The sequence below is a fragment of the Tursiops truncatus genome, chromosome 6 (genome assembly GCF_011762595.2).
Source record: "Tursiops truncatus isolate mTurTru1 chromosome 6, mTurTru1.mat.Y, whole genome shotgun sequence".
Classification (NCBI taxonomy): Eukaryota; Metazoa; Chordata; class Mammalia; order Artiodactyla; family Delphinidae; genus Tursiops; species Tursiops truncatus.
Genome location: NC_047039.1, coordinates 54,598,495 through 54,620,950, shown reverse-complemented (window position 1 = coordinate 54,620,950; position 22,456 = coordinate 54,598,495).

The following is a 22,456-nucleotide window of genomic DNA, read 5'->3' as shown; positions in this document are numbered from 1 at the left end:
AGAATCTATAAGAGCACTAATACAAGGACAGATAGTTTAATCAAGCAATTCCTCATCCTAATATTCTCTCTCATAGTTTTGCAAGAAAGCAACAGGGAATTAGGGGTTGATGACATATATAAATCATATATTTTTGTACACTCTCACAGTAATTGGATACTAGGACTCTACTGGAGTAGAATCCAAAAGTGAACCTAAACTACTTGAGATTGATGCCACCTTTCTTCCAATCTGAGTAATGAGGGAAAAACATATGGTTTGGGATGTTGGGCATTGGAGTAATCAAAGATAAATTCAGTACAATTAACATGATGACCTATCTCTAGCTTAACTTGAATCTAATTTGAAACTATATGATAACCTCCTCAACCTTTCCACCACATACTGAAAAGGCTTTGCCATCTCTGGAAATAAACATTTCTATAACAAAATATTATGCTCCAGGCTTCCCAGTTCATTCGTACACAGTGTCTGGAATGCAATTTAAAAATATTAAAAAACATGAAGAACCAGGAGAGTGTGTCCAAAACTCAAGAGAAAACACATTCTCTTATACATATAGATGATTCAGGTATTTAAATTACTAGACAAGTTCTTAAAAACAAGTTTTAGAGTTTAAATAATGTTTAGGAATAATTTTCCTATCACCGTCCTTATTCAAACCAAATAAAATATCCATCTTAACATTTTTCACTCCAAGAAGGCACACATAGCTCACTAAACTATTAGAGTATTAAGGATTGAGAAGGAAATAATGCACAGAAACTAAAAAGATCACTGACAATAACAAGCAAAAATAAAACTCACAACCTTCAAGTAACTCTAATTTTTCAGAAAATTGTGTTTAGAAACTTTTGCAAGCAAAAGATAATTAAAATAGAATTCCTATATGTATTTATGTAGTATTTCTCAAAGAATTTTAAAGAGGAAATAGTCCATACACCTACAGCAACCTCCCTCCCTCCCTCCCTCCCTGCCTCCCTCCCTCCCTTCCTTCCTTCCTTCCTTTTCTCTAAATCCCTCTTAATCCCCTGCAGCTGCTCCAGAAAATCTTTACTATAGACAAATTTCAAACATTCCAATTTACAGCCTGCCAGGTTTTCTAGGACTTCAGTTTACCAGCTTTTTTTTTTGTTGTTTTTCACTTGTTTGTTTTGTTTTGTTTTTAATTTGGACATAATGATTCTGACTTAGAAATTTTTATTTTATTATCTATATCCCAAATTCCTTGAAAGAAATAATCATGGAATTTACCTAACAAAGACTCTTTTCCCTATTTCAAGGACTAGGCTCTTTTCTTGGAGGCAGTTGTTCCAGTGTCTAGACTTCCACATTATCCCAGTACCAGTGAGACATTTTGTTTACCATCCATGTTGGAAATCAAATTTCTAGGCTTACATTGTCCATCCACTGAATTCATACACTTGTCATATTTGACTTTTGAAATCTTGCCCAATTAATGTTTTGAACAACCTTGTATACAGTATGATACATATTGTATGTGATATATTGCTATGTATACAGCGTTTGCTTGGCCAATAAGAAATAATATTTATCAAGATTTTATATGTTCCATACCCTGTTCTATAAAAGATTTTTATATGCATCAAATCATTTAATCTTTATTATAGTCCTATAAAGTATAGCTTATTGATACTCTTTTAACACATGAGGAAACTGAGACAGAGAGACCAAATTTCATGTAATATTTATGTGAGAGAGCCAGAAAAGAAATCAAGGATTCTGGTAACTGCTTAGTCTAGTCTGTAAGAAACTCAGCCCTAAGTATGAGTCTTGGATTTCAATTTTTTTCACACATGATAATGTTTACTTTATCATGAAAAGCAAATATTACTAAGCGCTTCTTGTGGGGAATGAGCAGCTAAGATGTCCTGGAAAAGATTAATTGTGAATGATAAAAATGAGCTAAAGTAAGGGAATATAGGTAGTATTTTTAAAAAAGAATATAAAATGAATTAGGAAGAATTAATAATAATTCTATAATAACTATTTTAATCTATAGTAAGAAAATTTTGCCTATTTTATTTGCATCTCCCACCTTCAATTATTTTCTATATTTACTTGGGAAAAGCATTTGCTTGCTGTATTCAGGTGTTAAATTGAAGCATTAATTTTTACATTTTCCACATAAATCTCAGGGAAGTTTTATCTAAACTTGTTGGCCTTCCTTTCTCTTGTCATAATCATTTTGTATTTCTTTCCACCTATTTCACTTAGTAAGGAACTGCAAATATAAATTGCCTTCCTAGTTAATGAAAATTAAGTTGGAGCTGTCTTTACAGCTAGGAGTTCAACAAGCAATGTTTTCCCTCCCTTTATCATGAGCAGTTGCTCTGAAATGACAGTTGTTCTGAAATTACTTTTCCAAGGATATATATGATGGTAGTTTAAAAATTGACTTGAGGATTAAAGAAATCCATTGTAAAACACAGCTCAGACACTTTCTGCCCAAGTAAGAACCTCATTTTCTATTTGTAGCCCTTAAAAAATTGAAATATATTAAACATTAATTATATAAGGATTATAAACAAATGCACATACATATACACATTCATCAATATTATGTACCTATGAAGCATGCATTCAGTTTAAATGAAGTAGATAAAAGTGAATATCCACACATTAAGAAATAAAAGTTGGCCTGTATATTTGAAGAACTCTGTGTGCCTATTTTCTATGGCTTCTTCTTCCCTTTCCTCCTCCTCCAGGATAATTACTAAGTTTTTGTTAACTGTTTAATTTTTTTTGAAGTTTACCACATTCATATGAATCCTTAAGATATAGTTTTGTTTTTTATATAAACAGAAGAACATTAGATATATTTTCTACAATTAATATTTCTCCTCTGCTTTGTGTTTTTAAGTTTCATCTTTGTGGATACATGTGCATATATTTCATTTATTTTCATTGTTGTATAGAATTCCTTTGTATTACTACAGCAAATGGTAGATCCCATTGTTCATGGAAACTTTGAGTTACTTTCAGTGTTTTGCTATGTTGAAGAGTGCTGCAATAATCTTTCTCATTATATGACTTTACCATGATTTGATTATCCGTTCTCTGTTGATGTACACTGGTATTGTTTCAGCTAGAGGATATTACAAATCATGGTGCTGTGAACACTCATGTAGGAGTGTTTTGGGGCTCATATATATTCTTCTTGGGTAATACCTAAGAGTGGATGTTTTGGTCAAATGTTAAGTGTTTTGGGGCTCATATATATTCTTCTTGGGTAAATACCTAAGAGTGGATGTTTTGGTCAAATGTTAAGTGCGTGTTTATAAGAAATGGCCAAATTGTTTTCCAAGGAAACTACAATGTTTGCATTCCCACCAGCACTATGTCAGAGTTCCAACTGCTCTATATCCTGGCTAGTATTTGGTACTAAATCATTGTTATTGTAACCTTCCCACTGTGTGCACAGTGGAATCATTATATGGATATAAGTAGCATTTTCCAAGCGACTAATGTTGTTGGTCATCTTTTCATGTTCTATTTATTGCTCATTGTTAGGCATTCTTCATGAAGTGTCTAAATATTTTGCATATTTTGTGGAGCTTTCTGCCTTAACGTTGAGCTTTAATTGTTATTTATATATTCTGAGTACAAGTTTTTATCTGACATGTTTGGCAATATTTACTTCCATTTGTGACTTGGGTATTGATTGGGATTGCATTGAACACTTAGATCAATTTAGGTATAATTAACATGGAATTTGACTAGGCATCCTACTTATCATATATTGTACTATCTTGAAGCCGCTTTCCTAAAAGAGTGCTAGAATGGCCTGATGAAGGTAAAGCTGATGGTTCAGCTTTGAAGGATTCTGCAGCACTGAGGTGCCATCCTCCAGGGCACAGTATATGCACTGAATCACATGCTGATACTTTGTCTACAATAGAAAAGCTGTATGGGTCCAGAAAACTGGAGTGGCCTCACTTACCATCACTTTCAGTGACTCACGGGAGAAATTGTGCTTAATTGGTAATATTACCTGCTTTAGAGCTCTTTTCAAACCAGACATGACTATAGGAAATCTTGGAATTGCCTAAATTCTTGACTGAATTTGTGAGCAAAATCCTCCCACCAACCCACAGGGGAGATATAAATTTAGGGAGAAATAAACCTTAGTTTTATTCAGCCACCGAAAGTTTCGAATAATTTGTTACCGCAGTATAACGTGTTATACAGCCTGATAATACCTGCACTTGGTAGGTGCTTACAAATAAATGAATGAATGAAGATATATGAATGAGTGAATAATGATTGAAATAGAGTGGAATGTCTCCTTTCTGAAGGCTTTATATACTATATTCATATGTGTCTATGGTAAGTTTATCATACCCTACACACCAATTCTAGTCACTTTTGTTTTTTAATTTTCATATTTTTTCTCTCATTCAATATTACTAGGTTAAAATCTAAAAAAGTCTGCACTAAGGAGATATTTTTTCAAGAATATAAGTCCTCATCCTTTTCCTATATAAATTACTTCATACTTATGAATGTATTAATAGTATGATATTTTATTTAAGCAAGCTATTCAGCCTCAAGATCTAGATTTATTTTGATAAATTCTGTTAATACATTTATTATAACAAGTAATAGAAAGCCACAAAGTATTCAACTTGTTTATTTTTGAAATATCTTAAAATTTTTCCCCCTATACACAATGTGTTTAGGTCATTATTGGTATGGTTTACTAAGTAGCACTTGCTTGGATATAGTTTTAACGCACTGTTTTCTCACAGACTTCCCTATGTATCATCTGAAAAATATTTTAACATAAATAAATGACTTTCTTGTCTTGCTGAGTTACATCTATAGGGAATATCGCTAATTAGGTCCCTACTACAATTTTACTAGATGTGTACAGCTAGAGCTACTGCTTGACCTGTAACCAAAGAAATTTAAAAGCATCTTGTGTATTCCATTCATTACTCATATTAATATCTTCTTTTTAAAGTAAATATATCCATTTAACACTGTACATTGGTTGAAGAGTTTCCTTTTCAATCAACAATTATATCAACATTGAAATAAAACCTCTGGGTATATTTGCATAATCGAGAACAAAACCATCAATTCCGTATTTGAAAGATCAGCTGATGAAACATACAAGGCATTAAAATGCGAAAATTCCAAGTAAATTTAGTATATTTGTGTATAATAACCATCAAGTATTGTATTTTTCATTTTAAATACATTTCATCTGCCATGACAGGAAGAAAAGGAGAGAAATTTTAATCCTATAAATTAAATAAATAGGAATTGATGTATTTGACCAAGACAGAAAAAGAGACTTTATGTTATTATGCAGACACCGGGTGAATTAGTAGTGGAAAATAATCAGTTAGATAATTACAAAATATTGGGTTGGCAAAAAAGTTCATTCAGGTTTTTCTGTAACATTTTATGAAAAAACCTGAATGACCTTTTTGGCCAACCCAATATTACTACTATAGGAGAATATTGGAGCTGAGTGCCTCCATTGATATCAAACCATATATCAAATCATTTAAGTTTAACCAGCTTAGCAAATATGTTCAAGTTTAGATACAAAACCTCAGTGTACAGTTTCCAGTTGCACCTCAGCTATCCTGTCCTAATTTATCCAATGCTCACTGGTATCTGAATGTTGAATTGTCCACATCTAATTCATATCCTCAGGAAAATATTTCCCCATTCTACAATGTGAAGAACATTATACAACTTGCCTCAAAGCAGATAGCTGCCATTTACTGGGTTATTTTCACACTCAGAATTATCTAACATAAAGATGCATTATTTTTATAGCATGTCACAAAGAGGACATATATGATGAGATCAGAATCTAGTGGGTAACATGTATACAAGACATAGAAGACAGAAAAAGACATAATCTTTTAATCAGTCGTTCCTTTAGGAAAGTAACATGGAATGAAAGCTTAGGTATGAGATGAAAACTAAAACAGAGGAGCATTAGCACTAACATGGGTAGGCAGCTTTCTCTCTTCTGTCCTGAGTTTTCTCATCTTTAAAATGGAGTGGGTAGATATAATAACTTATTTTTATGAACAAAAGAGAAAGGCCAAAGGAAATGGTGACATAGAATATAACCAAAGAACATCAGCTAGAAAATAGCAATTTGGTTAGAAGTAATCAGCGATAAAGTAAATGAAGTGATGGATCAAAATACAACTCATGCAATCAAATACTTTCAAAGTCAGGAGAATTTTTGAAGGTTTATTGGTTAAGCAGCCTTTTGACATGGTTCTCTATAGACATCCTCATGTATTGTGATGAATGAACAAGATAGCGAGGCACAAATAGCCACACAATAAAAACTGACTGGAAAATAACAGATCCTAAGATTAGTCTAGGTTTATTAATGCAACTAGAAAGGCCTCTAGTTAAGAATACTGCCATAATTCCTTAAAAAACTAAAAATAGAACTGCCATATGACCCAGAAATCCCACTACTGGGCATATACCCTGAGATAACCATAATTCAAAAAGAGTCATGTACCACAATGTTCACTGCAGCACTATTTACAATAGCCAGGACATGGAAGGAAAGCAACCTAAGTGTCCATTGACAGATGAATGGATAAAGAAGATGTGGCACATATATACAATGGAATATTACTCAGCCATAAAAAGAAATGAAATTGAGTTATTTGTAGTGAGGTGGATGGACCTAGAGTCTGTCATAGAGAGTGAAGTAAGTCAGAAAGAGGAAAACAAATATCATATGCTAACACATATGTATAGAATCTAAAAAAAAAAAAAAGGTTCTGAATAACCTAGGGGCAGGATAGGAATAAAGACACAGACGTAGAGAATGGACTTGAGGACACGGGGAGGGGGAAGGGTAAGCTGCGATGAAATGAGAGAGTGTCATGGACATACATACACTACCAAATGTAACTGTGACCACCTAGAGGGGTGGGATAGGGAAGATGGGAGGGAGATGCAAGAAGGAGGAGATATGGGGATATTTGTATATGTATAGCTGATTCATTTTGTTATACAGCAAAAACTAACACACCATTGTAAAGCAATTATACTCCAATAAAGTTAAAAAAAAAAAAGTTAGGTGCCCTGGAAAGAGTCTTAGAATTGAGAGGCTTAGAATGAATCTTTGAGATGGAGTTTGGCTGCAGCACATTTATTAAGAAGTTCCCTGGGTATCAATACCTGTTTCAGGAAGGGGAAGGAAGTATGATTGGGCAGTGGAATGAGTTGAAGAAGAATTCAAGGAGTGCTCAGCATCTCCAGCTGGTCTCGGGGTACAGCTGATTCTCATTGCTTTCAACCGTTATTGGATATTTTAGGTTCCGCTCAGGCTCATCTAGCACACCTCCTGGCCTTGGTCACTTGACCCATGGCTTCTAAACCTACTCTTCATGTTCTTCTCTGGCCAGAGATCCTATTCTTGTCTTAGTTGTCACAATTGGGCCAGTCATTTTCAATAAGTGCCCCCAGATCAATAGGCCCTAAAATATATCTCATTGTTTCACTAGGTAACAGCAGCATAATCAATTACCTACGCCACTAAACTGACTCCTCTTTTTGCCTATTGGTCCCTTGGCACGGGAGCCTCAACTATCTAAAGGAACAGTTAAAGATTATAATCTAATGAGACCTGCTGTGGACCCTCTCAAAAGCGTTCCCCCTTTGGGAACAAAGATCTTCAGGAGGGCACATATTGCCTTACAGGGATGACATTTCTGCATCATATCCAAGCAAGAGGGTATGGTTCTAGCAGTAATAAAGAAGGAGGAATCAATTCTTTTTTTTTTTTTTTTTTTTTTTTGTGGTAGGCGGGCCCCTCACTGCTGTGGCCTCTCCCGTTGCGGAGCACAGGCTCCGGACGCGCAGGCTCAGCGGCCATGGCTCATGGGCCTAGCCGCTCCGCGGCATGTGGGATCTTCCCAGGCTGGGGCACGAACCCGTGTCCTCTGCATTGGCAGGAGGACTCTCAACCACTGCGCCAGCAGGAAAGCCCAGGTTGAATCAATTCTGAAGGCTAAGATGGTTCAGAAAAATCTTTACTACACATTTTGGGGATTCATTATAAATTGCTTTATCCCACAAGGAATGGCTCTATTCTCTTGCAGCGAATGGACCGAACTTTCCGTAGCAGACATGATTTGGTTGGGTGTTTATTGTCCTTTGGGTTTTAGAAACTGACCATTAAGTCCTGGGTCTGATTGTCAGCTTTCTCTACCCTCCCACTGCAGGGAGTATGAGCTTCTTTCTAAGGTACCAAGGAGACCTTCTGGTTTTTGCACTCGTTTTTGACAATAATTAGAAATTAATCGCTCAGATATCTTTTAATCTTTTTTCAAACTTTCCTGAACTTAGTAATAGACAACCAATCCGTTGCCTTTATCATTACTATTTTTCTCACAATTTTTAAATGCCTGTTAAATGCATCAGCTAATGCTCTCCCTTTCAACTGTAAGTTAGTCTAATTCAACATAACTGACAGTTTTAACGACTGGTTTGCCACCTTATGCCAGGTAGTATGTGTGCTGACCTACCACCAGTGGTGGGGTCTTCAGTGACAGTCCAGAGCTGAGTGATCTAGTTCCAAAATACCATCATAGTGCCTGCTTTATCAAACAAGTGTTATAGGCTAATTTCCCCAGGAAGATGACCCTAAAACGGAATCAGACATGCAGGTGGTTTGTTAACGAGCACATTTGGGATCAACACCTAAAGAAGGGAGAGGAAGGAGACAGAATTGGGTAGAAGTTTAGTGTGTTACAAGCTCAGTAGCTGTCTTGCTAATCTTTCTGGGATCCTTGGAATAAGAATAGCTCTTCAGAGTTGTCCTGAATTTGGTTCTTTATGATCAGGACTTTATACTTCCCATTCATGTGGTTAATAGAGGTGGACCAGCTCAGGAAGCAGTGTGACTTTGAGCCAGGGTGAGGCAATCTCCCCAAATCCCTGAGATCGAAGTTTTCCTGCCATCAGTACTCTCTCAACAGCTGTGCCCACAAGGCCTTCATTGAAAGAATATCTGTGTGGTGCATTGCAGAATCTACTACATTTATCATCAATAAAAATATTATTGTATTCAGACATATGGAGAGCTATTTATTTACATTAAAAATTTACATCTATGGTTTGTACTTTAAGAAGTTGCAAGTGATTTTTATACGCCAATTTTAGACAATATAAACTTTTAAAGTTTGAAAACTTCCATTATTAGGAAGCTCAAGAAAAGAAATTTAAATTGCCCTAATCATATATAGGTGAGACTTAATAGGTACTATTTTCTGTTAGTTTGAATATTGGTAGATTAATAAGATGATTAACTAGTTAATACAGGTAATAGGTTTTTATTTCCTACTATGGGTCAAACACTATCCTAGGCTGTAGCAATGAATAAAACAGACAGAAATATCTGTCTTCATGGAACTTGCTCAGTGAGGAGGCAGTTTAAAAATGTACAATTAAATGCATGGGATGTGATTGTAAGTTCTATGGAGGAAAAGTGAACAGAGAAGAAAAATAGAAGGAATGGATATTTGATGAACATCTGATAAACATTTTCAAAATTTATATAATAATGTAGGTGTTATAGTAGTTTTCATTTTATTAATGAGAAAATGAGTCAAAATAATTAAATAAATTGCTTAAGTTCACACAGATAAGTGGTAAAGATAATATTCAAACCCAGATAATTTTGGCTTTAACATCCTAGCTCTTAACTTTATACAACTGCTATAAACATTGGACAGAATGGATTTGGAATAATCACAAAGGTTATAAATGTTATTTCAGAGAAAGTGGACAATAACCTTTGAGTTTTTGGTGCTACTGAGGTTAATGGCTGTAGGTACATATAATAAAGCAACAATTCTGTTACTGCTTTATATGAAAAAGATGTCTATTTTTTCTGTTACAGGGTAAGATATATAAAATATACATATTTGTAATATATTGGATGCAAACATTAAGATATGTGTTTATGTGTAGCATACATATATGTGTATATGTGATGTCTGTATCTGTGTGTTTCTGTGCATATATGACAGGTGGGAGAAGAGAGAAATATGAGATCCTGGAATACAGAGTATAGGAAGTACCACAATCGTTATATTGGCACAAAAAAAAGGAATCATGGATTACTTCCTAAAAGTAAAGTATTAGAGATAAAGATGTGGACTGTTTATGATTACTGGCAATTCTTCATACTGTAGCAATTATTTCAAATAATCTAATGAGACTACTTTCTTAATTATCATTTCTATTTATAAGGAATCAGTTTATAACTCTGTTAGGTTTAGCTCTTTTGTGTGGGATAAGAACAAGCAAAAGTGGAATTATTCACAAAAGAAGGTCTCATGAGGAGTTTTTTAAATGATAGAATTTACAAAATATTTCCTTATAGTCATAAAGTATTGATGAAAGAAAAAGCTATTACTAAACAACACCTCCACCCCCTCCCACCTTATTTAGATTCATATACAAATTCACTGAATAAGTGAATGGTTTTAACCAAAATGTGTCCAAATTACAGTGAAGACCACCATCCAGCCAAACAGGGCACTCAGGAAAAGATATAGTTTCTACCATACTGCATAAAAATTCAACTTGCATATGTGTTATTCTGAACATATACTAGTTGACTGATTATCTGTTTTAGATAGTTTTCTAGTTAATAGATTTAAATCAATAATTTAACTTCTATAGTTCTATATATTCTATCCATTTGTTACTGCATAAAATAGAAAAATATTTTTTCAATGCTCTTTCTTTAAATGAAGTCTAATTTTGATTTGAAATAGAATGAACGAAACCTTATAGCCTGTGCCAGGTTTTTAATTGCATACTACATAATTTGGCCAACATATTTTTATTATACATTGTGTTTTTTCCCAGTTTTATTGACATATAATTAACATTTAACATTATGTACGTTTAAGGTAGAAAATGTGTTGATTTGATACAGTTAAATATTAGAAAATTATCACTAACTTACATTTAGCTAACACCTCCATTGTGTCACATAATTACCATTTCTTTTTTTATGATGGAAACATTTAAGAACTACTCTCTTAGCAACTTTCAAGAATATAATACAGTATTGTTATCAATAATCACAGTGCTGTACAGTAGATCCACAGAACTTACTCATCTTCCAACTGGAAGTTTGTACCCTTTGCCTTACATCTCCCCATTTCTCCCAAATGCAAGCCCAGGGGAACCACCATTCTACTCTCCGTTTCTCTGGGTTCAGCTTTTTTAGATTCCACACATAAGTATTCACATGCAGTATTTCTCTTTCTGTATCTGACTTATTGAACTCAGCATAATGCCCTCAAGGTCCATTCATGTTGTCACAAAGGGTAGGATTTTCTTCTTTCTTATGACTGAATAATATTCTGTTGTGTGTATGTATATATATATATGCATCACATCTTCTTTATTCATCTGTTGGAGGACCCTTAGGTTGTGTTCATATCTTTGCTATTGATAATAATGCTGCCATCATCATGAGAGTTCAGGTATTATTGTGATATCCTATTTTCATTTCATACAGGAATTTTTAATTTTTTGAGGAACTTCCATAATCTTTTACATAGTGGCTGTACCAATTTATGTTCCCATCAACAGTGCATAGGGTTCCCTTTTCTCCACATCTTCATTAACATTTACGTTTTCTTTTTTTCGATCATAGCCATCTTAATAGGTGTGAGGTGATATTTCATTGTGTTTGTGATTTACATTTCCTTGATGATTAGTGATATAGGACATGTCTTCATGTACCTGTTGGCCACTTATGTCTCGTTTGGGAAAAATGCCTATTCGGTCCCTCTGCCCTTTTTTTATTTATATATTTTTTCTTTTTGGTATTCAGTTGTATGAGTTCTTTATATATTTTTTGATATTAACTTCTTATCAGATAGATGGTTTGCAAATATTTTCTGCCGTTGTGTAAGTTTCATTTTGTTTGCCTTTTATTTTGTTGATTGTTGATTTTTTTGTTGTTGTTGCTATTCTCTGTTTCTTTTATGCTGTGCTTTTCAGTTTGATGTAGTCTGACTTACTGATTTTTGCTTTTGTTGCTTGTGCTTTAGGTGTCATATCCAAAAAATTGTTGCCCAGACAAATCTCAAGGAGCTTTTCCCCTATGTTTTCTTCTAGAAGTTTTATAGCTTCAAGTCTTACGTGTAAGTCTTTATTCCATTTTGAGTTAGTTTTTGTGAGTGGTGTGTGATAGGGGTCCAATTTTATTTTCTTCCTGTGGTTATCCAGTTTTCCTATCACCATTATTGAAGAGACTGTACTTTCCACATTGAGTATTATTGGCTGCCTTTTAAAATATTAGTTGACAGTGTATGTGGGGATTTATTTCTGGGCTCTCTATTCTGTTCCACTGGTTTGTGTGTTTATAAACCAATGGTTTATAAACCATTGTGTTTATGGTTTTGATTACTATAGCTTTGTAATTAGGTTGGAAATCAGGAAGTGTGACACCTTCAGCTTTAACTTCTTTCTCAGGGTTGCTTTTGCTATTTGGGGGTCTTCTGTGGACCCATATAAATTTTAGGATTGCTTTTTATTTCTGTGAAAAATGCCATTGGAATTTTGGTATTGTAGAATTATTGAATCTATAAATGGCTTTGAGTAGTATGGGAAGTTCAACAATATTCATTCTTCTGATCCAGAAACACATCTTTGAATTTGTTTGTGTCCTCTTCATTTTCTTTTATCAGAGTCTTGTAGTTTCCATGGTACAGATATTTCACTTCCTTGGTCAAATTTATTCCTAAGTATGTTACTGCTTTTATGCTATTTTGAATGAAATTGTTGCTCTTTTTTATGATGTTTAATTGTGGAGGTATAGAAACAGCACCAATTTCTGTATATTGATTTTATATCCTGCAACATTACTGAATTTGTTGATTATTTGCAACATTTCTTTTGGTTGGATCTTTAGCATTTTCTATATATAAGATCATATAATCTGCAAACAGTTTTAAGTTTTCCTTTCCAATTTAGATATCTTTTATTTCTCCTTTTTTTTTTTTTTTTGCCGTATGCGGGCCTCTCACCACTGTGGCCTCTCCCATTGCAGAGCACAGGCTCCGGATGCGCAGGCTCAGCGGCCATGGCTCATGGGCCCAGCCGCTCCGTGGCATGTGGGATCTTCCCAGACTGGGGCACAAACCCGTGTACCCGGCATCGGCAGGCGGACTCCCAACCACTGTGCCACCAGGGAAGCCAAATATCTTTTATTTCTTTATCTTGCTTTTTTGCTCTAGCTAAGACATAGTACATAAATACTGTGTTGAATAAGAGTAGTAATAGTGGACACCTTTGTCCTCTTCCTGATCTAAGAGGAAAACCTTTTAACCTTTTACCATTGAGTATTGTTATCTGTGTGTTCGTCATATATTACATTTATTAAGTTGAGGTATGTTCCTTCTATACCTGAGTTGTTGTATTTTGTCAAATGGTTTATATGCATCTATTGAGATAATCATGATTTTTATCTTTCATTCTGTTAATGAGATGTATCACATTTATTGATTTGCATATGTTTAACCATCCTTGCACCCTAGGGATAAATCCCACTTGAATATGGTGTATGATCCTTTTAATGTGCTGTGGATTTTTGTTTTGCTTCTTTCAAGATCTTCTCTTGGTCTTGTTTCCAACAATTTTACTATTAATCTGTAACTTGTTTTTCTTTTGTAAAGTTTAAAAAGTTTAGTCAAGATATCTATGAACATTGCTTTTTTTTCTACTTCCTCTTCCTATCTCTTTGTAGAGATATTATGCATGTTAGAATTTGTCTAATGTTCTATGTAGCTCTCATGGCTTTTACAGGATTTACCATTAAAAAAATAAAAAGATTTGTCCCTACATCTAAAATATAATGCTGCTGCCAGGACAAAATAGACATCTTTAAAAAATTGTACAATTATGCCTTCAAAATGATTCCCAATATTTTCTACTATATCTGCTTGCTTAGTGATGGATAACTTTATTTTATTTTCAAAATTAAAATCCAGATAATATTTTGAAAATTTGACACTTTGAAGGAACATGTAATGTTATCAATCAAAACGTTTGAAGACTTTCCTGAAGAGATGAAATCTGGCCTGGATGTCAAATAATAGATATATTTTTGCAAAAAGGATTAATAATGAGTAATATATATATGTGTGTGTATATATATATATATATATATATAAACAATCTCAGATATTAGACTACATTAATATTTTCGAAAGTAGAAAGTAACAATCAGTGAGAGAGAGAATGGGGAATGTTACTGAAAATTTAGTATATGGATGAATTTCTAGTGGCTTTATAATATATATATAATTTTGCAATTTACTCCATATTTAGCAGGGACTCATCAAATAATTTTGAAGGAAAATTGGGCATGCCCCTTTATTTTTCTATAAACAATGGGTTAGGTATTTATTACTGTAGTTCATAAGTCAAGTAATGAAGAATTTAGCTAGAGAGGTGAAAACAGTAAGGCCTCATAATCTAATACACTGATGACTAGTTAGTTATAAGAAGAAGAGGTAGACCAATGGAGTAGTCTATTGTGATTCAGTGTTTTATGTCTAAGTTATTGGTAAGATAGTCATACCATTAATTAAATAAAAAGCAAAGAAGAAAAAACTTGAAAGGAGAAGAAATTGAATTTTAATTTGAACATGTAGAGTTTTGTGTTAGTCATTGGTGTAAGTGGTGATTTCAAGCAGGTTTTTGGAAAATCAGGCCTGAAGAGGTTAGAAAAGGAAACTTTTCCATAATGATCAACTCAGCACTAAAGCTATGCATGGCAAGATAGAGTTACTGTGGGTAGAAAAATTAGACTGACATTATTTAGAACATTGGAAAAAATATCAGAAGAGATGAAACCCTATAAAGAAGATGCTGTCTTATCAATCATTTTGGCACATGTAATTAGTAATAATTTGCAAAAAAACTGTGAAACTAATTATCATAAAAACAGTTAATAAATACATCATTCTAACAAAAAACATTAAAGAGCTCCTTAAAAAATAAAACCAGTAATGATTAGATTAAAATAATATTTCGATAGCTTAGTAATTCCACTCTTTTGATCATAACGTTATTGCCTATTAAGAAAAACTGTTATTAAAAAACACACCAAGGGATGACTTAGCTGCTGTGTACACTGTTTTAACTTGCCTATTTTGTCCTTTCCATATGTAGATATATCTGCTTTGTGAACTGCAATTATGATATGATATGATACATAATTTTTCTAACAAATCAGTCTTTTAGTAACATCTTCCTTATATTGTCAAATTTCCAATTATTTTTATGTTATTTAAAACATTTTCTTTATAGTTTTATTTAAGTTTAGGCTTTTGAGGTGGTGGTGTCAAAAGTTTATGCCACAATTTCTACAAAATTCAGTACTTATTGAACTTGGAATTTTTTAATTTGTGAATGCTGTATTGTAACCTGTATGTTTGATGTTACTAACTTTTAACAATTCCATAAGATACATAATATTATCTGTCATTTTTTTCCAAAATAGAATTCAAAGAAGTTTGCATTTATCACTCAGATCCTCTTGTTCCATAGGCTGGATTAAAGATGAAATATCACTGGCCAAAATGTTGCATTCTTTAAACTTCCAATAATTTGGATTTGAAAGTATGATTCTATTTCCTTCAAATATAAGAAAGGAAGTTCTTGTTTATGAACTATCTGGAATGTTTAAAAGCCTGTACATCCTAATTTTTGTGTGTCATATTAAGCAGGTAATATATTACAGTAAGCCCCCTACATAAGAACAAGTTCTGTTCCCAGAGTGCGTTTGTAAGTCCAGTTCATTCGTTAAGTCCAACAAAGTTAGCCTAGTTACCCAGCTAAGACAGTCGGCTCTAAAGTACTGTACTGTAATAGGGTTATAATACTTTTCACACAAATAATACATAAAAAACAAACACAAAAAATAAAGAAAACATTTTTAATCTTACAGTACAGTACCTTGAAAAGTACAGTACAACAGCTGGCATACAGGGGCAGGCATTGAGTGAACAGGCAAGAAGAGTTACTGACTGGAGGAGGGAGAGGAGGTGGGAGATGGTAGAGCTAGCTGAAGGATCATCAGCAATAGGAGATGGAGGGCAAGCTGCAATTTCACTCACACCTGATGTTGATGGAACGCACTTTTGCATCTTTGAAAGTTCGCAACTTGAAGGTTCGTATGTAGGGGACTTACTGTACTTGCATTGTTTAGTTTTAAGTATGTGATTTTCTTATAACGAAACCCTGGAAACTTAAAAGTTCCACCCGACTTGTTGCAGGTAGTTACAATGACTCTTTCTTTGGCCTCTTTATATATTTTGTGGTGCATATAATGTTTTCTGTGTTACTTTTTGGTAGGTAATATGGAAACTAATTCTGTATTATGCAGCTATTTCTTAATATAACTTTATCAACAAGTGACTTTAACACTTTTTAAAAAACTGTTGAGCCATATTGCTGAAGAAAAAATTATTTTCTCTTGTGTTCATTAAGTTGGTGGTTTTCCTCACAATATCAAAAATACTAAGCCATTCAATAATTGCTCTAAAATAATTATCTTTTAATATACATATTTTACTGATATACATGAGGTTTAATTAAATTATATAATTAAGTAATAAAACATTTCATCTAAATTAAACAGGTTTGTGTGCAAACCCAATAAAACCTTGGTAATCAACAATTGGTGCAGATGTAATAAAGAGTAGCCTACTAGCCTATGCATTAGTCAGTATGTTTTACAAGTAGAGTTGAGGCCATTAATTAATCTCTAAAATCAGTTTGATGGAAGTTACTTATGAGAGCTTGCATATAATTTCTGGTTTTATTAATGGTTCATTAAAATTGGTAGCTTCAAGCTCCTTCAGTTAAATAAGAGAAAACCATGTAGGTAACATACAATATGTTAGTAAAACAACAGGGTGAAGCAATGAATTACTGGTGTCATAGATATCCCTAGTGGCAGCACCCAAATTATTGACCCTTAACATCCCAAGGTTGAGGATCCCAGTTTCCTATGGAGTGATAAGTATAGGCTGTAGTGAACAGAAAAAAAAAAAAAAAAAAAAGGAGATAGTAATGAGGGGGCAACTGCTTCCTTAACAATTTGGCTCAGACAGTACTTAGTGCCTCCTCACTAGGGAAATAAACCATCGCTTGAATGATAAAATCTGCATGTATGTTTGGAGGTGGCAGGTGTGTCACTGTTCAGCATTTCCACTTGCTACACCAATGAATACTTGAGGAGTGTATTAGTAAACGCATTTAATTTTTGCATTGTTAATGACACTTGTGGGTACATAGAAAACCAAGTTCATTATTTCTTGTATGCCAGCTATAAAGAAAAGAAAAATTTTCTAAATACCTTTAATCCTTTTTGTTTGTTTGTTGTGATATGCCAATGACTAGTTGGATAATATGCACTCCTAAAATAGCACCTTATAGTTCATCTTGTGATAAATGCTTTCTGTAAATTTTCTTGGTTTAAATGAATACAACTGCCTTCCTGTTGCTCTCATTCTCAGTGAATTGACTGTTTATGTCACTCTCAGCAGAGGTATAATGTAACATTTTAAATAATGGAACCTCCCCTACTGTCAGAGAATAGAAATAGTCACCTACTCTTTCAGGGAAAACAACTACTTTCCTTTAAAAAGTGTATTTTAATCTCTTTTCAATGCAATTTTAATATAACTGTGTGATATTCCCAAGTAAAAATAGTTAATTTTTTGTTTCAGAAAAGAGGTTAGTTTTGTCACATTGAAGAGGTAAAAATCAAATTGTTTCCCTTCTTTGTTTTTTACCATTAAAAAAAATATGCATAGGTACAAATCATCACCTAAAGAGACAGCTTCAAATTCTTAAGTCTATTTTTCCATGTATATCTAATGAGTAAACCACTGAAAATCAGGGTGTGAATATATATTTGAAAACAAATATAAATAAATATTTAAAATTCATATATCATACAGATTATTATGTATCAGAAAAAAAAGAACTTTCACAGTGATATTCTAGGTAAGAGGCATACAGATGCAAGAAAGCAGTTGATCTTGTCTGAATTATGTTTCAACTATATTCAATTGGATAGTAAACAGCATTAATTTAAATATTGATCATGGCTAAGACCCCATCAGACTGAAACAAAACCATGGGATTGTTAAGGATTCTAGAATTTACAGAGATTAATACACTACAGTTGAGTCCCTTCCAGGACTTCCAAGAATCCTCATTTGGTGAATGTCTACTTGTGAGACTGATTACAAAGTCTAGGCTGAGAGCCAGAATATTTTGTGGTAATGGCTAGACCCAATAACAACTAGAGATTTCAAGTAGTCTGTATCTATATTGATTCATTTGCTGATAAATACAATATAGCAGCAAGAGGTCAAGAGACAGTAATTCAGGCAAAGGGGGAGTATGAATAGAAGCAGAAAATTGTCCTCACAAAAAGTAGTGATGGGGGCTTTAATGTCTCTGGGGAGATAGGAGGCAACTTTGGGTCCTGACTCTCTGGGATCGCAGGCAGATGGAAGATTAAAGGAAAGGAGTGGGAAGAATTCCCTTTTCCTTTCACATTTACTCTTCTTGTATTCAAGGTTTTCAAGACCTCACTGCCTCTTTAAAGGGGAGATATCCAGGCAAGTTAGGTCACATGAGACAAATGTCTTTATGTTGCTCTTAGTGGGCTATTGACCAGCAGCATTTGGCTCTTGCAGCTGAGAGACCCTCACTACTTGACCATAAAATGGATAGATAATACTGCAGTCAACACAAGCAAGATACCTCCTTGTTTCTAATAACCACTAATGAGAACTTGGCTCCCACCTCAGTTACTTGGAGCCAAGAAAGGAAAGTGCTCATTCTTCTTGGGACCATAATGTAGACTCTATGTTTTTGCTCATGAGTCCCTCCAGACCCAGTTCTTTTATCTTAGCTAACCCTCCCTCTATACCCTGGGTTGTTTTCTTTCTTCCCTCCCTACCACAGCCCTAGCAGTTTTAATCTATCCTTCTAAGGGGAGAACAATCTGGATCTTTCCTCTATTCCACTGGAAATTTATTGTTCATGGTATAAATCTTAGCTTTAGATTTTCATGCTCTACTGATTCCCAAAGGCTTTTCTTTCAAATGTATGGTGTTTAGGTCTGAAAACTGAGAATTTAACCACAATTCAAAACCAAGCTGTACTTTTTTCTTCTTCCACATCTTTCTGTAATAACAAACTTACACTGGTGGCAATGCTTATAGAAAGTCCTTGTTGCTTCTTAAGTGAAGAGAGAGGGGCAGAAGATAGGAAGAATAAAAACAGGACAAATTGTGTTGGGAAGCACCACAAACAATTTAATGTGAAAATATTTCCTTGATATACTTTAAATAATAATGAGTCAAATAGTTTGACTCTCTTGTTGAGTACATGTAGAGATAGTAACAGCTGAACCTGGAATTGAAGCTATGAAGTAGAAATCCTCATTAAAAACGAATCTCCCCCTGTCTAATAGATAATAGGGAACTGTTAAAACTTTTACAAAGTGATCAAGATCCAGTCAGTTTCTACTAAACACAGATCAGTTTAAAAAAGAAAGTAGACTGGATTGACAGGGGAGGAAAGGTAGAAGTGGTGTTACTACACATTCTCACTGAACTGTGACAGTCCCGTTTGGTGCCAGTTATCCCAGCATACATATTTACTTTTTTTTTTTAACATCTTTATTGGAGTATAATTGCTTTACAATGGTGTGTTAGTTTCTGCTTTATAACATAGTGACTCAGTTATACATATACATATGTTCCCATTTTTACATTCACTTTAAAAAAGCAAATCAGTATAAATGATATTTTTTGGCCATCCTATTTAAGGCACTATTAAAATGGTTGACATCATGTTATAGAGAGCTAGGATTGAGAATGTGATGTTAAGAACAAATTTAAAGAAATTTGGTTATCATAACAGCACTGTGAGACTTTTCTTATGGATATGGATGTCGCCCTTTCCAGTTTATGGGGTACAGAGTGGTAGGACACATTCCAGGTGTGTGTGTGTGTATTTTCAAATAACTCGCATTTCACTTACTGACACAGCAGTACAATGCATTAAAATCAAATTTCTGTTCTACCATACTTTCCTCACAGTTGTTCCTTCTAATTGTAATAACTATTCCTTCCGTGCCACAAAATGAAGCAATTATTTCTTGAAAAACAAATTAGAAAGAATTTCTTCAGGGAAGACATCCCTGACCTCTCTCAAAATAGAATAGACAGCTCCTTCATCTTGTGATCTCTGTACCTAATACATCCTTTGATCATTAAGCTTCTGGCATTGTTCTTTAATTTGTTTCTTTCTGTATCTCTATACCCTAATACATATTAGATTTCTTGATAGAACAGACTGCTTTTGTATTCAATCCCAGTATTCCAAGTGCCTGGCAATATATCTGACCCACACATTTATTGAAATGAATTCAAGCTAATGGAATGGATTTGTGATTTTCATATTGAGTAGTCAACTGATTGGAAAATAAAACCTGATTAATTCGGAATCCATGAAGTTGATATTCTCTATTGTTTCCAGTAAGGCACTCTTTTGAAGTTATAGGTTAAATTATCCATCACGGTATATAGACTATTATAATAATAGCCCCAGATATTTTTAACTATTAAGAAAAGCATTGTTTTATGATTGACTTTAAGCATTCTTAAATAATTCAATTATTATAATCAATTTACTTGCAAATATTGCCATATCTACGTAATTCTTGTTTAACCAAACAAGAAACCAAGGCATATATTTTCACTGCAATTTGCCTAATTCTAGGTTCAGCATATGCTTCCATAGATTTAAACTAATTTTAACATACAGACTTTTAAAAGGCAGTTTTTTAAAATAAATACTATTCTCAGCAATCTGATTTATAAGAGGCTTTGTCATGCATGAATCTGGACAAGGCAGAAATTGAAAGGAAGGACTTTTTTTTAGATTTGTTAAACCCATAAACTATTGCATATTATTGTGTTATAGAAGCATCCAAATTATGAAATGGATCTCCTCCTTTTCAATTATCTCAGTACAATTTGTTTTAAAAATTCCCTAAAGTTACCCTCACATTCATTCGGCTCTTGTAATCTTGCATTTCTCCCCAAATTAATTTCTTAGTGTGCTTTTATAGCTGCCTACAGTTTTAGAGACATATTTGACCAATCTATTTTATAAGGTTTTTAGTGAAATTCTGAGGAAAAAAAATGTATGTAAGAAGCATATGCTTCATCGTTATTCTGAAAATATGAATTAATATCTCCTTCCTCTTTCATTTGTAATATTTTATTTATAGGTGTTTTATTTTCTAACTCTGACCTTTAACTTACTTTTTAATTTTTTCCACCTACACATCTCTGAGGATACCTTATATAGAATAGAATAGGTGCTCAATATAGCTTCTCATTTTTTGGAAGAACAAATGTTAAATTAATGTGCACTCAGGCTGATTTGTTATTCAACTACAAATAACGTCAAGGAACAGAATGTGGCTCAATGTATGAACTATATCTTTTGAAATTAACATTAATAAATATTTATTGATTAATTTAGAGAAAGGTTTATAATAGTTTGTCCAAAGAGGAAAGAAGTTTATAAAATTTATATATTTTTTCTAAACCTAAACCAAAGAAATATAGAAGTTTCAATTAATTTCTTCTAAGTTCACTACATTGCTACTTGGTTTCTATAATATAGCACTGGATATATAAATCATCAATGTAGAGAAATGGTTACTCTTACTTTAAAGGCATCATCTCCCAATTAGCATAGTAGGAAGCCTCATCTTTTGTTAAGTTTATATACTGTTGCTCTTAACCTTCTTGGTTATTTCACCACTGAGTTCAATGGCTAACTAAGTTTCATTTTTATTTATGTAGCACAGGATTAGCTAATATCTTCTGCTGATGGCTCAGAGCCAGAGTCTACAGGTTTAGATTGGGTTTTTCATCACTTATTGTAACAAATTTCCATTAATGGGGTAGAACAAATTGCAGTTAAACTAATACAGTGACATAAAGCATATGTATTACAACATTAAATGGAAGGCAAAGAAATGATTGTGGGAAGGCAATCTCTTTGTATATATTTTGCTATTACAAATAGATATAGGTGACAGATTTAATATAAAACCAATGTTCTTACTGAGCATTTATTACCACTTCATGGGCCAGTCATTTCAAATTATTGACAGTAAGTTTTCAAAACCAGGTTGGTGCCCGGTTTTAGTAAAAGCTGTGATATAATGATACATTGGGAGTATCTTGAGTTCCAGTCTTTCCTTAGACACTTTCTGCCTTTCCCTAGATATAGGGTGCTATATATTGTCACAATGTGAAAGCCAAGGGTCCAGTGATATGTGTTAATTTAT